This window comes from Bos mutus, chromosome 2 (genome assembly GCF_027580195.1).
Source record: "Bos mutus isolate GX-2022 chromosome 2, NWIPB_WYAK_1.1, whole genome shotgun sequence".
In the NCBI taxonomy this organism is placed as follows: Eukaryota; Metazoa; Chordata; class Mammalia; order Artiodactyla; family Bovidae; genus Bos; species Bos mutus.
In genome coordinates this window covers 16630216-16647821 of record NC_091618.1, presented here as the reverse complement: position 1 = coordinate 16647821, position 17606 = coordinate 16630216, and positions in this window count along the sequence as shown.

Genomic DNA, 17606 nt, shown 5'->3' with positions numbered 1-17606 from the left:
TTCAGTCGCTCAGTCATGTCCAACTCTTTGTGACCCCATGGACTGCAGCACACCAGGCTTCCCTGTCCATCATCAACTCCCAGAGCTTGCTCAAACTCATGTCCATCGAGTCGGTGATGCCATCCAACCATCTCATCCTCTGTCCTCCCCTTCTCCTCTCGCCTTCAATCTTTCCCAGCATCAGGGTCTTTTCCAATGAGTTAGTTCTTCACTTCAGCTGGCCAAAGTATTGGAGTCTCAGCTTCGGCTTTAGTCCTTCCAATAAATATTCAGGACTGATTTCCTTTAGGGTCGACTGGTTTATATATATATGAAGCAAGAATAACCGCAGGCAACATGCTAGGGAGGGCTAAAGTAGCCCGACTGGGCCTTCTCTGCCTCACTGGCTTCTGCAGAGCCTGTGGGAACCTCCCCACCTCCAGCCCACACCACCTGACTGCCAGGATTGATGTGATCCTTCTCCATGACCCTCTATTTAGATGTGTCTTAACCTGGGGGCCATGAATTCAGGGGAGCCATAAACTTGGATGGGAATAAAACTTGCAACTTCACCTTCACTGACTTTTAAGTTTCCTTTGATTGCAAACATAAGCAACAAACCACAGTAATCTTAGAAGTTCTGTGACTGTCACTATCAATCAGGATTTTAAGCAGAGAAACTGTCAGCAGAAGATACAGTTAATGCTTCATCTTTGCAGTAGTTACGTTCTATAAAATCGGTGCACACACTGGATTAGTGAACACGAAAGCATTGCTCCTGGGGAAAATGTCATCAACCAATCAATACATAACCTTGCTTACATGTGTTTCTGTTTAAAGACACATGTACATATGTCTAATTTCACATATATGTTGATTCATTAACATTGAATTCAGAGCCAAGAGCACCATAACTCAGGCCTGAGTGAAGCTCATCTAACACATTTTCCCCTTAAGGCACACTGCACACAGCTTAGAACTGTATACACCACTTCAGCACTGCGTGGGGGACCATTTCAAATGGTAAAATCACCAGCAAGAAGGACAAAAATGCAAAACCATGGCACTAAATGGATTGTCAAAAGGACACTTGCTTACAGTGTGAGAGCTGCACCAAAAAGGCAGAGTCTGGACTTCCCTCTCAGTCCAGTGGTTAAGATGCCGCACTTCCACTGTGGAGGCTCAGGTTCAATCCCTGGTCAGGGAACTAAGAGCCCATAAGCCACGTGACATGGCAAAAAAGAAAAAAAGGCAGGGTCCCCTCCAAAAAAAAACCCACAAAGCAGGGTCACCTTATTCAACTTCACTAGATGAATGTTAGACATCTCACAAGTTCTGCGCGTGTCCTGGAGGACCATGTGAATGATCTTGTGTGATCTCAAAAACACCATGTGCATGGATTTGGGGGTTACAAGTAGCCTTTAGCAAGTGGTTGAATTTACAAATACAAAAATCAAAAACTGATAATGAGAATCAGCTGTATATATCAAGAGATTTATTGCATTGTAAGTGTAAGGAACTGGCTTTCAGGCTTATGGGGGTGGGCATGTCCCGAATACATAGGGCAGGCTGTTGGGAAGGGACAGGGCTGGAAGTACATGGACAGAATTTCTTTGGGGAATCTAACACTTTGCTCTTAAAGCCTTTCAACTGTTTGAAATCAGTCCCACCCAGAGGATCTAGGATAATCTCCTTGACTTAAAATCAACTGTCTATGGACTTTCAGCCCATCTACCAAACATCTTCTCTGCAACACCCAGTTTATGCTTGACTAAAGAACTGGGGACTCTCACTTGGCCAGGCTGACACATCAGAAGACCAGCAAGGTCTCTGTAAGAAGTCACATTATAGGAGTAATACTGAAGTACAATACAGAGGATGTATTATCTGGTTTCACTTTTATTTATTTTTAACTGAAGGATAATTGCTTTACACTATTGCGTTGCTTTTTCCATACATCAACATGAATCGGTCATAACTGTTTCGCTTTTAGTAATGAACATGACAGGATACAAAAGCCTCAGTGTTTCCTGTACTGAAAAATTCTTGTGAATGGAAGAATGGGATCAGCAAAATGGAAAGGGCACGGCACATCTATCTGTCCTGAAAATCATTAAAAGATGTTGGGGTGGGGGTGGTGGTTATGTAAGGAAAACTCAATTCAGAAAAGCTGGAGCACTTCCAACACTTGGATTTGCTATGTCACAGTAAGCTTTTATTGGAGCATCCTCCAAACTGCTTACCAGGGGCCCAGAGGAAAAGCTCCCACGCCATCGGAGGGACATATTAGACTCCAATGGCACGTGCAGAAATTACCAGGCTGTTTTGGGGATTGGATCAGAAGGAAACACTGGAAGCAGTTACCCTGTCATGTGGTGTGATACGTTTTAGAATAGATGGCATGTCTTTCAACATTTTGAAGCAGATCTTTGAGGACAGAGCTGCCTCATCAATCCCAACAGAGGGGTCTTCTTGTTTGCCTCACTGTTGGCATGCTGACAGTACCAAAGAATCCTGACTTTCTGAGTGGCTTTTGCAAACTGTAAAGACTGTGGACATTTTGGAAGCAGTAAAAGGGGTCTTTGCCAAATAGAACTTTGCCTGGGAAGAAAAGCTTCATTCTCTGCCCAGATGGACCTCCTGCAAAGCTGATTTCATTTGGACTTAGTGATGAAACTCTCCATGTCGTCATCTCTCAATGCACAGGCAGTAAAGACTTTTCCGACGTCTCTGAAAGATGTTTTGTCAACATTCATAAAGTCAGCAACTTCTGAAGAATCAGGTCCTCAATCAATCACTCCATTTGCAAAAAGCTTGTCAGGAAATGTGAACAGACTCCAGAAAATGCTCCTCACTGGCTTTCAAAGGACAAGTGCTTTATCCAAACAAACAGCGGAAGTCTTACTGTCTTTTGAAAGAAAAAGAAAGGCACTTCTGGCAATGTTTTGAACAAAAAAAAATTTTATCCTTGAATTGGCTTACTTAGTTATATTTAGGAGAAGGCAATGGCAACCCACTCCAGTACTCTTGCCTGGAAAATCCCATGGACAGGGATGGAGGAGCCTGGTGGGCTGCAGTCCATGGGGTCACGAAGAGTCAGACGACTGAGCAACTTCAGTTTCACTTTTCACTTTCATGCATTGGAGAAGGAAACGGCAACCCACTCCAGTGTTCTTGCCTGGGATTCCCCAGGGACGGTGGAGCCTGGTGGCCTGCCATCTATGGGGTCGCACAGAGTCGGACACGACTGAAGTGACTTAGCAGTAGTAGCAGATATATTTAACCATATGAATGAGACTTCTCTGAGGTCCCAAAGTCACCATTTATGATGCTCCTAAAAATCCACCTTTGCAAATGATCTGGGCTGGAAAAGTGCTCTCTTAGGATAGAGACCAGACACAAAACATCGACTTCTTTGCATAGAAAAATTTGCCAACACCTAGCAACAGTTCATACTTCTTTCAAAAGTTATTTCAGTCGTTGTTGTTGTTGTTTAGTCACTAAGTCTTGTCTAATTCTTGCTACTCCATGGACTATAGCCTGCCAGGCTCCTCTGTCCAGAGGAGATTTACCAGGCAAGAATACTGGAGTGGGTTGCCATTCCTTTAAAAACTGTGAGAGTATTTAAAAATTCCAGAGTATCTTCCCAACCCAGTGATTGAACCTGTGTCTCCTGTATTGCAGTGCTGATTCTCGGCACTGATCCTGGTGCTGAGCAACCAGGGAAGATTTCAATCTTTAGGGCATCAAAATTGAACCACGAATCCACAATCTTTTCTTTCTGAGATAGTGTGTTTCTGAATTGTGATCTAGCTAAAGAACTCATTTTTCTTAGAACAAATATACTTATGACAAGCAGAGTTAAACTAAAAGAGCCTTGAAGAATGCTGGTATTCTTTGAGAAAAGCCTATCTTCTTTTAGTAAAGAAAGCCCTGGAAGCTTAGATATTTATCTTTGAAAGTGACGATTTTCAAGACTTATACCATTGAACTGGAGAAGGAAATGGCAACCCACTCCAGTATTCTTGCCTAGAGAATCCCATGGACAGAGGAGCCTGGCAGGCTACAGTCCATGGTGTTGCAAGAGTCAGACACAACTCAGCAACTAAACCACCACCATACCATTGAAACAGAAAATTGAAATCAATTGGGTGTAAAAAATTGTGTGTGTATTGTCTTGTCAAAGGCCACCCTATAATTTTTTTAAGTTCATGTATTTACTTTTCTAATTGAAGTATAACTGACGTACAATATTACATAAGTTACAGGTATATAATATAGTGATTCACAATTTTTAAATGTTATGCTCCATTTATAGGTAAGATTAAACACTGGCTGTATTTCCTGTGTTGTACAATATATCCTTGTAGTTATATAATATAGTGCTTTATTTCAAACTAAATAACAACTTTAACACCAATATGTCTTTAAAAAATAAAATTTAACTTTAATTTGCTTGTACATTTTAAAAGTCAATGTATAATTTACATTCAATAAAATGCACAAATCATAATGTGCAGTTTTATGAGTTTTGACAATTGCTCAATCTGTAACCCCCACCGCAGTCAAGATTTAGACTATTTCCAACCCTAGAAATTCCCTTGAGGTTCTTTCCACTCAATCCCCTCCCAACCCCAGAGGCAACCACTGTTCCAATTTGTATTTAAAAGTGATGGGTTGTGCTTGTTCATTCTGCCTTCTCTCACTGGATATACTATTTTTAAGTCATCCATGTTGTTGAGTATTTAAGTCGTTTGTTCCCTTTTATTGCTGAGGAGCATTCCATTGCATTATACCACAGTTGATTCATCCATTCTCCTCTTGATGGACATTTGAGTGGTTTCCAGTTTTTGGCTATTATGAACAAAGCTGCTGCAAGCATTTTTGTACAAGATTTTTTTTGTGGATATATTATGTTTCCTCCTGAGTAAATATTTAGGAGTGGAATTGATGAGGCACCAGATAGGTATATCTTTAACTTCACCTTACTATAAACTTCCAGTGTAGGTGTACATTTAACTTTATAACAAACGGTCAAGCGCTTTCCAAAATGGCTATATAGGCACACCTTGGAGATATTGCAGGTTCGGTTCCAGATCGCTGTGATAAAGCAGATATCACAATAAAGTAAGTCATGTGAATTTTTTTGGTTTCCCAGTGCATATAGAAGTTGTGATAACCATCATCAGTGAGTTGTAATCTTTATCCTGGTGGAGGGTCTCGCCTCTGTGTTGATGCCTGGTGGTTGTTGCTGAAGGTGGGATGGTTGTGCAATTTCTTAAAGTAAGACAACAATGAAGTGTGCCACATCAATTGACTCTTCCTTTCACTAATGATTTCTCGTAGCATGTGATACGGTTTGATAACATTTTATCAATGGTAAAACTTTCCACATTGGAGTCAGTCCTCCTGGACCGTGCTACTGCTTTATCAACCAAGTTTCTGTCATATCCTAAATCCTTTGTTGTAATTTCAACAATCTCCATAGCATCTTTACCAGGAGTAGATTCCATCTCAAGAAACCACTTTCTTTGCTCATCCATAAGAAGCAACTCCCCATCTATTAAAGTGTTATCATGAGACTGCAGCAACTCAGTCACATCTTCAGGCTCCACTTTAAAAAAAAAAAATTTATTTATTTATTTTTATTTTGGGCTGTGCTGGGTCTTTGTTGCTGTGTGGGTTTTCCTCTAGACTTCCCCAGTGGCTCAGCAGTAAAAAATCCACCTGCAGTGCAGGAGTTGCAGGAAATGCAGGTTTGATCCTTGGGTTGGGAAAACTCCCCTGGAGGAGGACATGGCAACCCACTCCAGTATTCTTGCCTGGATAATCCCACGGACAGAGGAGCTTGGAGTCCATGGGGTCAAAAAGAGTCAGACACAACTGAAGCGACTTAGCATGCACACACGGGCTTTTCTCTAGCTGTGACAAACAGAGGCTACTCTCTAATTGCAGTGTGGGAGCTTCTTATTATGGTGGCTTTTCATTGCAGAACATGGGCTCTAGAGCATGGGTTTCAGTAGCTGTGGCACGAAGGCTTAGTTGCTCCGTGACATGTGGGATCTTCCCAGACCAGGGATTGAACCTCCCTACATTGACAGGCAGATTCTTAACCACTGGATCGCCAGGCAAGTCTGAGGTTTTACTTCTAGTTCTCTTGCTATTTCCACCACATCTACAGTTACTTCCTCCACTGAAGTACTGAGATAGCACTACACAGATTTTCGACTGTAAGGAGGGTTGGAATCCCCAGTCCCTGTATTGTTCAAGGGTCAACTGTACGTTACCCAGGTCCATCAGAGGAATGGCAATCTATGGCAGCTATAGCATATGAAATGTATTTCTTAAACAATAAAACTCGAAAATTGAAATTACTCCTTAATCCATGTGTTGCAGAATGGATGCTGTGGGACTTCCCTGGTGGTACAATGGATAAGAAGCTGACTGCCAATGCAGGGGATATGGGTTTGATCCCTGGTCCGGGAAGATCCCACATGCTTCAGAGCAGCTAAACTCGTGCCTCTTAACTGATGAAGCCTGTGTGCCTAGAGCCTGTGCTCCACAAGAGAAGCCATTGCAATGAGAAGCCCGTGTGCAACTAGAGAAAGCCCACACGTGGCAATGAAAACCCAGTGCAATCAAAAATAAGTAAATAATTTTTTCAAAAAAAAAAATGGCTGCTGCGTTAGCAGGCATGAAAACAACACAAATTTCATTGTACATCTTCATCAGTGCTCTTGGGTGACCAGGTATATCATCAGTGAGCAGTAATATTTTGAAAGGAATCTTTTTTTTTCTGGGCAGTAGTTTTCAGCAGTGGGATTAAAATACTCAGCAAACCATGTTGTAAGGTACTGTGCATCATCCAGACTTTGTCATTCCATTTATAAAGCATGGACAGAGTAGATTTAGCATAATTCTGAAGGGCCTCAGGGTTTTGGAAATGGTAAAAGAACTTCAGTTTCATCTTGAAGTCACCAGCTGCTTTAGCCCCTAACAAGAAAGTCTGCCTGTCCTCTGAGGCATTGACTTCTCGTCTCCAGCTCTGAAAGTCCTGTGTGGCATCTTCTTCCATTATAAAGGTGTTCCCTGACAGTCCAGTGGTTAGGACTGGGCGTTTTCACTGCCAAGGGTTCAGGTTCAATCCCTCATCAGGGAGCTAAGACCCTGCAAACAATAACAAAAAAAAGTATATTTTTTTAAAAATTTGTTTTGTCTACGTTGAAAATCCATTGTTTGGTGTGCTGTGCTATGTCACTTCATTTCTTTCTCCAGGGGATCTTCCCAATCCAGGAACCAAACCCAGGTCTCCTGCACTGTTAGACAGACTTTTCACCACTAGCGCCACCTGGGAAGTCCCAGCAGGGACTTCGTTTAGTGTAGCCCTCCATTCAGGATCCTCGCTGGATCTCCCGGTAAACTTGCTACAGCTTCTACATCAGCACTTGCTGCTTCACCTTGCAGTTCTCTGTTGTGGAGAGACCGTCATTCCTTAAACCTCAGGAACCAACCTCTGCCGGCTTCACACTGTTCTTCTGCAGCTTTCTCACCTTCTTCAGGCTTCTCAGAAGTGAAGAGAGCTGGGGCTTTGATTAGGATTGGGCTTTGGCTTAAGGGAGGGCTTCCCTGGTGGATCAGATGGTAAAGAATCTGCCTGCAATGCAAGAGACTCAGGGTCAGTCCCTGGATTGGGAAGACCCCACTCCAGTATTCTTGCCTGGAGAACTATATGGACAGGGGCCTGGCAGGCCATAGTCCGTGGGGTCGCAAAGTTTACAACTGAGCAACTTTCACTTTTTGGCTTAAAGGGATGCTGTGGCTCATTTGGTCTTCTCTCCAGACCGCTGAGACATTCTCCATGTCAGCAGTAAGGCTGCTTCACTTTCTCATTACTCATGTGTCCATGAGTCACACTTTTAATTTCTTTCAGAAACTTTTCTTCTCAGTTCACAACTTGGCTAACTGTTCTGTGCCAGAGGCCTACTTTTCAGCCTGTCTGAGCTTTCCACATGCCTTTCTCACTAAGCTTAATCATTTCTAGTCTTGTATTTAAATTGAGGGACATGTGACTTCCTTTCACTTGAACACTTAGAGGTCGTTGTAGGGTTATCATTAATAATTGGCCTAATTTCAATATTGCATCCCAGGGAACAGGGAGGCCCGAGGAGAGGGAAAGACAGAAGGACAGTCCACAGGGGAAGCAGCCAGATTACACACACATTAAATTTGCAGTCTTATGTAGATCTGGTTCACTATGCCTCAAAACAATTATAATAGTAACATCAAAGGTCACTGATCACAGGGACTTCCATGGAAGTTCAGAGGTTAAGACTCTGGCTTCCACTGCGGGAGTTGCGGGAGTTCCAGTTGGGGAGCTGGGATCCCACATATCACACCATGCGAAGCAGCCAAAAAGTGAAAAGAAAAAAAAAAATTAAAGCACAGTAAAACAAGGTGTACCTAGGGAGTTCCCTGGTCACCCAATGGTTAAGATTCCAGATTTTCACTGCTGAGGCCTGGGTTCAATCCCTGGTTGGGGAACTGAGATCCCACAAGCCAGGTGGCATGGCCCCCCCAAAATAAATAACAAGGGTGCCTATACATGTACATTCTGCCAGTAATTTCAGAGTTCTAGCTCTATATTCTTGACCACATTTAGCATTGTCAGTAGTTTTAACTATGGCCCCACTGCTGGGTGTGTAGTGGTATCTTGTTGCAGTTTTGTATTTCTCTGATGACGATGAATGTTGACCACTTTTTCATGTGTTTTTTTCCTAACCAGATAGCTTCTTTCTTAAAATATCTGTTCAAGACACTTGCTTTCTACTGTCCCATCTAACCCTTGTTCTTCTATCTTATTTTAGGTTATTTTTTCACATTTTGCCACCTAGAATTAGTATTCTATATTCTGTATTGAGTCTTCAGCTATCCCTCTTTGTATGATTTCATTTAATGGTTGCTCTGGGGATTACCATCTGAGCCACCAGGGAGGGCCAAGAAAAAGAAATGCGAGAAGATAGAGTGGCTGTCTGAGGAGGCTTTACAAGTAGCTGAAAAAAGAAGAGAAGTGAAACGCAAAGGAGAAAGGGGAAAATATACCCAACTGAATGCAGAGTTCCAGAGAATAGCAAGGAGAAATAAGAAAACCTTCTTAAGTGAACAATGCAAAGAAATAGAGGAAAACAATAGGATGGGAAAGACTAGAGATCTTTTCAAGAATATTAGATACTAAGGGAACATTTCAAGCAAAGATGGGCACAGTAAAGGGCAGAAACAGTAAGTATCTAACAGAAGCTGAAGAGATTAAGAAAAGGTGGCAAGAACACACAGAACTATACAAAAAAGATCTTAATGACCCGGATAATCATGGTGTGATCACTCACCTAGAGTCAGACATCCTGGAATGTGAAGTCAAGTGGGCCTTAGGAAGCATTACTACGAACAAAGCTAGTAGAGGTGATGGAATTCCAGCTGAGCTATTTCAAATCCTAAAAGATAATGCTGTGAAAGTGCTGCACTCAGTATGCCAGCAAATTTGGAAAACTCAGCAATGGCCACAGGACTGGAAAAGGTTTTTATTCCAATCCCAAAGAAAGGCAATGCCAAAGAATGTTCAAACTATCGCACAATTGCACTCATCTCACACACTAACAAAGTAATGCTCAAAATTCTCCAAGCCAGGCTTCAACAGTTCGTGAACTGAGAACTTCCAGATGTTCAAGCTGGTTTTAGAAAAGGCAGAGGAACCAGAGATCAAATTGCTAACATCTGTTGGATCATAGAAAAAGCAAGATAGTTCAAAAAAAACATCTACTTCTGCTTTATAGACTACGCCAAAGCCTTTGACTGTGTGGATCACAACAAATTGTGGAAAATTCTTCAAGAGGTGGAAATACCAGACCACCTTACCTGTCTCCTGAGAAACCTGTACACAGGCCAAGAAGCAACAGTTAGGATCGGACATGGAACAATGGCCTAGTTGGGGAAAGGAGTATGACAAGGCTCTATATTGTCACCCTGCTTGTTTTAAACTTATATGCAGAGTACCTCATGTAAAATGCCTGGCTGGATAAATCACAAGCTGGAATCAAGATTTCTGGGAGAAATATCAATAAACTCAGATATGCAGATGATACCATTCTAATGGCTGAAAGTGAAGAGAAACTAAAGAACCTGTTGAGGGTGAAAGAGGAGAGTGAAAAAACTGACTTAAACTCAACATTCAAAAAACTAAGGTCAAAAAAAAAAAAACAAACTAAGGTCATGGCATCCAGTCCCATCACTTCATGCAAATAGATGAGGGATATGTGGAAATAGTGACAGATTTTATTTTCTTGGGCTCCAAAATCACTGAGAATGATGACTGCAGCCACAAAATTAAAATACACTTGCTCTTTGGAAGGAAAGCTATGACAAAACTAAATGCCATATTAAAAAGCAGAAACATCACTTGCCCGACAAAGGTCTGTATAGTTAAAGCTATGGTTTTTCTAGTAGTCATGTATGGATGTGAGAGTTGGACTATAAAGCCATAAAGAAGACTGAGCACCAAAGAATTGATGCATTCAATTTGTGGTTCTGGCGAAGACTTTTGAGAGTCCCTTGGACAGCAAGGAGATCAAGCCAGTTGATCCTAAAGGAAATCAACCCTGAATATTCACTGGAAGGACTGATGCTGAAGCTCCAATACTTTGGCCACTTGATGTGAAGAGCTGACTCATTGGAAAAGACCCCAAAGCTGGGAAAGATTCAGGGTAGGATGAGAGGGAGTGACAGAGGATGAGATGGTTGGATGGCATCACTGACTCGATAGACATGAGTTTGAGCAAGGTCCAGGAAAGAGTGAAGGACAGGGAAGCCTAGCGTAGCGTCCTGCAGTTCAGGGGGTCGCAAAGAGTTGGACACTACTGAGCGACTGAACAACCAGGGTTAAACATACACTATGTATTTTTAATTTATCACTGTTTACCCTGAATTAACTTTATACTAGCTTAAGTCTAATACAAGGATCTCAAAATCATACAACTTCATGGACCCACTTCCTTAGTTTGTGCTATTTTTGTCATGTATTTTACTTTTACATATATTATAAACCCCAGCAAATAGGTGTTAGGTTTTTGCTTTAGACCTTTCAAAGGGTATTATTTAGCATTTCTGGTGCTCTTTATTTCTTCTGGAGGACCCAGCTTTCCATTTGACATCATTCCCCTTCAGCATGAAAAACTTTCTTCAGCATTTCTCGAAACTCAAGTATACTTACTGATGAGCTCTCTCGGCTTCAGTTGTTTGAAAATGACTTATTTCCCTTTATTTTTGAAAAACACTTTGTAGATACAGAATTCTAGATTGATACTTTTCCTTTAACACTATCATCCATTATCTTGTCATTTTCCTGCGAGGCTTAGCCTTCATTCTTTTGCCTGGCTTTGTTTAAAAGTTTATTTTGTTTTTCAACAACTCAGTTATGCTATGCTGAGGTGTGTGTGACTTTCTTCTTGGCTCTGTAGGTTGTTTTTCATCAATTTAGATATTTTTCTGCCATTATTTTTCTAAGAGATTTATTTGTGCCTATTCCTTCTTTCCTCTCCTTCTTGGACTCAATTCCACATATGACAGACAATTTGATATTGCCATTGAGGCTCTGTTTCTTTTTCTCTCATCTTTTTCTCTTAGACCTTTAGTTTGGATCATGTTGGGGAGGAAAAGTATCTTTTTCCTTTATATGTCTAAGTTCTTGGCTAGAGCCCTGTAACAATAGATTAAAAAAAAAAAAAAAGATTTAAAAAGAGAAAAGCAGGTGGATTCTTTACCAGCTGAACCACAAGGAAAGCCAGAAAGAGAAAGACAAATATTGTATTCTAACACATATATACCAAATCTAGGAGAATGGTACTGAAGAACTTATTTACAGGGAGGGCAGCAATGGAGAAACAGAGATAGAGAACGGACTTATGGACATGGGGAGAGGGGAGGAGAGGGTGAGATGTATGGAAAGAGTAACACGGAAACTTACATCATCATATGTAAAATAGATAGCCAATGGGAATTTGCTGTATGGCTCAGGAAACTCAAACAGGGGCTCTGTATCAACCTAGAGGGGTGGGGTGGGAAGGGAGATAGGAAGGAGGTTCAACACTTCATGGGAAATAGATGGGGAAACAGTGGAAACAGTGTCAGACTTTATTTTTCTGGGCTCCAAAATCACTGCAGATGGTGACTGCAGCCATGAAATTAAAAGACCCTTGCTCCTTGGAAGGAAAGTTATGACCAACCTAGATAGCATATTCATTATGCTAGAGACATTACTTTGCCAACAAAGGTCCATCTAGTCAAGGCTATGGTTTTTCCTGTGGTCATGTATGGATGTGAGAGTTGGACTGTGAAGAAGGCTGAGTGCCGAAGAATTGATGCTTTTGAACTGTGGTGTTGGAGAAGACTCTTGACAGTCCCTTGGACTGCAAGGAGATCCAACCAGTCCATTCTGAAGATCAGCCCTGGGATTTCTTTGGAAGGAATGATGCTAAAGCTGAAACTCCAGTACTTTGGCCACCTCATGCAAAGAGTTGACTCATTGGAAAAGACTCTGATGCTGGGAGGGATTGGGGGCAGGAGGAGAAGGGGACGACAGAGGATGAGATGGCTGGATGGCATCACTGACTTGGTGGACGTGAGTTTGAGTGAACTCTGTGAGTTGGTGATGGACAGGGAGGCCTGGCGTGCTGCGATTCATGGGGTTGCAAGGAGTCGGACACGACTGAGCGACTGATCTGATCTGATCTGATCTGATGGCTGATTCATGTTAAGGTTTGGCAGAAAACAACAAAATTTTGTAAAGCAATTATCCTGCAATTAAAAAATTTAACGAGACAGAGAGAAAAGCAGGCCTTCCCTGGTGATCCAATGGTTAAGAATCTGCCTTCTTATGCAGGGGACTTGCGTTCAGTCCCTGGTGGGGGAAACTGAGATCCCACATAACACAGAGCAAACCTGTGCACCACCAACAAAGAGCTGATGTAGCCAAATAAATAAAAAGAGAAAGCAGACAGATTTATGTAAGTCTTACGAGACATGGAAGCCTTTATAAGGAAATGAAGACTTGAAGAAGTGGTTAAACCTGAGTATTTTTATGTTAGGTTTGATGAATAATGGAGAGTTGTGGAAAAATAAGGACCAAAAAAAAAAAAAGGATATAAACTGAGTGTAGTAAACGGGAAAACAGCAGGCCTATTCCTTAAAATTCCCTTTTGGTGTCCCTCTGTCTTCAGAGACAGAAAGTGAAGTCGCTCAGTCGTGTCCGGACTCTGCGACCCCGTGGACTGTAGCCTACCAGGCTCTTCCATCCATGGGATTTTCCAGGCAAGAATACTGGAGTGGGTTGCCATTTCCTTCTCCAGGAGATCTTCCCAACCCAGGGATTGAACCTGGGTCTCCCGCATTGTAGGCAGACGCTTTACCATCAGAGCCACCAGGGAAGTCCTTCTTCTGGGTATAACGAGGGTACATTCATATGAGGGTTTTATGAGCTGCTTCAGGGGACACTCCAAAAATCCTTCATGCACTTGCTGTTTCTCAAGTTCCTTCAGCTTGAAATATTTAATATCTTTTGATATCATATTTAGGAGTAGCATGTTTTGAACTCTATACTGCTATTGGTCTATTTTCTAGACCAATCCTTTTGGATCCTTATGGATCCTTTTTCCTGCTACTAAGCCTTTCTAGCTAAATTTTTAACATAGTACTTTCACTTCTAGGATTTCCATTCAGTTCTTAGAGTTTCCATTCTCTCCAGAAATTCCTCATTTCTTCATTCAATATACTTATCTTTTCCTGTAGATTAACATGTTTACAATGATTAAAGTGCTTGCTTACAAATTTCAACATGAGTTGTTTGCCTTTTTCCCTTGATTGTGGACAGTCATGGTTCATTGCACGTCTGTTAATCTTTTTGCTTACTGGACAATATGAATGACATATTGCAGAGTCTGGATTGTTATCTTCCCCTGAACACTGTTAGATTTTGTTCTAGTATGCAGTTAAATTCAAAGCAGACTCCCCCACTGATTGTTTTAGGTTTTACTGTTAGGGTGAGTCTACTTCAGTTTCGTATATTTGCCCTTAGTCTTAGTCCTTAGTCCTTAGGCCTGGAATGTGCTATTCTGTATGTCTAATGTATGACCCTTCTGAGTTTCAAAGAAACACTTGAAGTGTTTATCAAACCCTTCTAACTGGGAAAAATTTGAACTCCAAACTTCCCTCCAGCACCAGGTATCTGCTGGAATCTATAGCCAGCTCTTTCTCACCTTTCCTGTTTTCCCCTGGGAGGAGAGTGAAAAAGCTGACTTAAAACTCAACATTAAAAAAACAAAGATCATGGTGTCCAGCCCCATCACTTCATGGCAAAAAGATGGGGAAAAAACGGAAACAATGAGAGACTTTATTTTCTGGGGCTCTAAAATCACTGTGGATAGTGACTGCAGCCATGAAATTAGCTTGGAAGAAAAGCTATGACAAACCTAGACAGTATATTTAAAAGCAGAGACATCACTTTCCCGACAAAGGTCCGTCTAGTCAAAGCTATGGTTTTTCCAGTAGATGTGTATGGATGTGAGTTAGACCATAAAGAAGACTGAAGAATTGATGCTTTTGAACTGTGGTGTTGGAGAAGACTCTTGAGAGTCCCTTGGACTGCAAGGAGATCTAACCAGTCAATCCTAAAGGAAATCAACCCTGAAAATCAATTGGAAGGACTGATGCTGAAGCTGAAGTTTCAGTACTTTGGCCACCTGATGAGAAGAACTAACTGGAAAAGACCTTGATGCTGTGAGAGATTGAAGGCAGGAGAGGAAGGGGATGACACAGGATGAGATGGCTGGATGGCATCACCAATTCAACGGACATGAGTTTGAGCAAGCTCCGGGAGACTGTGAAGGACAGGGAAGCCTGGCATGCTGCAGTCCATGGGATCACAAAGAGTCAGACACAACTGAGCAATTGAACAGCAACAACATGAGAGTCTTGTGCTGCTCATAAATATGGGACTCAATCAAGAATTTGAAGGCAATTAGTTATCTCTTATCTTCAGGTAGGTTGCCAGATTCATGTTTGCTCCAACCTGACTTCTCAGTTTAGTAAGACTCCCTTTCTGCTTAAAGTCTATGTCCAAAGATTCATGCCAATCCGTAGGGGATGGGGGGCATATCCTCAAGGGAAAAGCTGGTTAAACATGTATCTCCCCCAGTGTCTTTAGCTTCTTTCAAGGATGGTACCTGTTTCAGCTTCTATTGTTTGGTCTTCAACACCTCAGAAGTTGATTTTTATATTTTGTCAAGTTTATAATTCCCAACAGGAGGGTTAATCTGTTAAAAGTCACTCCACCATCACCAGAACCAAACTCTCTAACTATATTTTGGGCTTCTCAGGTGGTGCAATGGTAAAGAATCCGCCTGCCAATGCAAGAGATGAAAGAGACACAGGTTCACTCCCTGGGCAGGAAGATCCCCTGGGGGAGGAAATGGCAACCCGCTCCAGCATTCTTGCCTGGAAAATCCCATGGACAGAGGAGTCTGGCGGGGGGGGGGTCAGAGAGAGTCAAACAGGACTGAGCACGCATGCAACAGGAACTGTATTTTAAACATAAATACATCTTACCTGGGGCTTTCCTGGTGGCTCAGATGGTAAAGAATCTGCCTGCAATGTAGGAGACCCAGGTTCGAACCCAGGGTTCAAAAACCCTGGGTTGGGAAAATCCCCTGGAAAAGAAAATGGCAACCCACTCCAGTATTCTTGCCTGGAGAATCCCATGGACAGAGGAGCCTGGTGGGTTACAGTCCATAGGGTGGCACAGAGTTGGACACGACTGAAGCGACTTAGCATGCACGCACACCTACCTAATGCATTAGTGAACACGTAATTCTATCACAAATTATGAATATTAATATTTTGAAAACTTTTTTCAGTATACTTATTTCCCTTATAATCCTTTTTTTTTTAATGGGAAACATTATTCTGAAAAGTTTTCAAAGGCTTTACCCAAGAATTTCCAACACAAAAAGATTAAGAACTTCAAAAATATATGTTAAGAATTCCTGGCCTTAGAGACTCCTTCCTGCTGCTGCCATAGGTTTCCTGCAGTTGAGGGAAGACGTTTCTCCAGGATTTCTTCATTCATTATCTACTGAGGACCTAGCATGTGTCATGGACTATCCTAGGGCCATGAGACAGGACAGTAAATAAAACCAAGTCCCTCCACTCAGAAGTCAGCAGTTATACAAGTGTTCTTTTCACATTTCCAAGTAGAAGGATCATTAAGTCTTTCTCCTCTAATTACGGGGTTACCTGACATGGAGGAACAGCCACTAGCTCACACATATTAATTGGGTAAAATTCTGAGAGGTTCTACTCCCAGGGGTATTTGTTCTTGTCCCTCTTCACACTGGTCTACTGTTAGAGCCACCACCCCTTTCTTAAGTGGAAGAAAAGGAAGTTTCAAACAGAAAGGAATTGTCAGATGCTACAGGGAAGCCAAAACCGAAGGGAAGACCAACCACTGGATTTACAGCCTTTGGTCATGAGAACCCATTAACGAACTCAATGCTGGTGTGGGGACAGCAGCCACCCTACTGGAGGCAAAGAAGTGGGAAGCAGCAGCGTGACCCTTCTTGAAGTTTGGCAGTAAAGTTTAGAGGGAACAGCTAGGCAGGGAGGTAGGGTGAAGAGACAAACTCTTTTTGGGTGAGAAAAGCTTTGCACTTTTTAAGGCTGAGGGGAGACAAAGACTGAGTTACAATGAAGTTATTAGTGGGCCAAGTATGGGTAAGTGACAACTCAGATAAACAGCATAGAACAACCATTCAACAAAATTTAGTTCTTGGGCCCAATTAGTATCCACTTTTTTGTGGGGATTCCATAGCACTCCTGTGCTCTGAGTGGACTTTCTGCGGATTCCTAAGCCCGGGGTTTCTCTAGTGGTTCAGTGGTAAAGAATCCACCTACCGATGAAGGACTTCTTGGACTTGCCTGGTGGCTCAGACAGCAAAGCATCTGCCTACAGTGTGGGAGACCTGGGTTCGATCCCTGGGTTAGGAAGATCCTCTGGAGAAGGAAATGGCAACCCACTTCAGTACTCTTGCCTGGAAAATCCCATGGACGGAGGAGCATAGTAGGCTACAGTCCATGGGGTCGCAGAGTCAGACACCACTGAGCAACTTCACTTTATCAACGCAGGAGATGCGGGTTCGGTCCCTGGATCAGGAAGATCCTCTGGAGAAGGAAATAGCAACCCACTCCAGTATTCTTATCTGGGAAATCCTGTGGCTAGAGGAGCCTGGAGGGCTATAGTCCATGGGGTCACAAAGAGTTGGACACGGCTGAATGACTAACACCACCACTACTTAAACTGAATTGGAAGACGAATTGACCTGAAACTAAACTTAAGGCTTCCCCCCCGACTCCTCCCTGTCAGGTGTCCACATCTTTGGGGGTGTGCTGCCACCTACTGGAAGAGTGATGAAAGTGGTGACAACCATTTGCTGTAGGGAGCTGCTTTTCTAAAATGGCTGCAAAACCCTCACCAAGAGACCAGACAGGCGCTGAGAAGGCCTAGGATTAAGAGGTTTGTTGGACTCCCT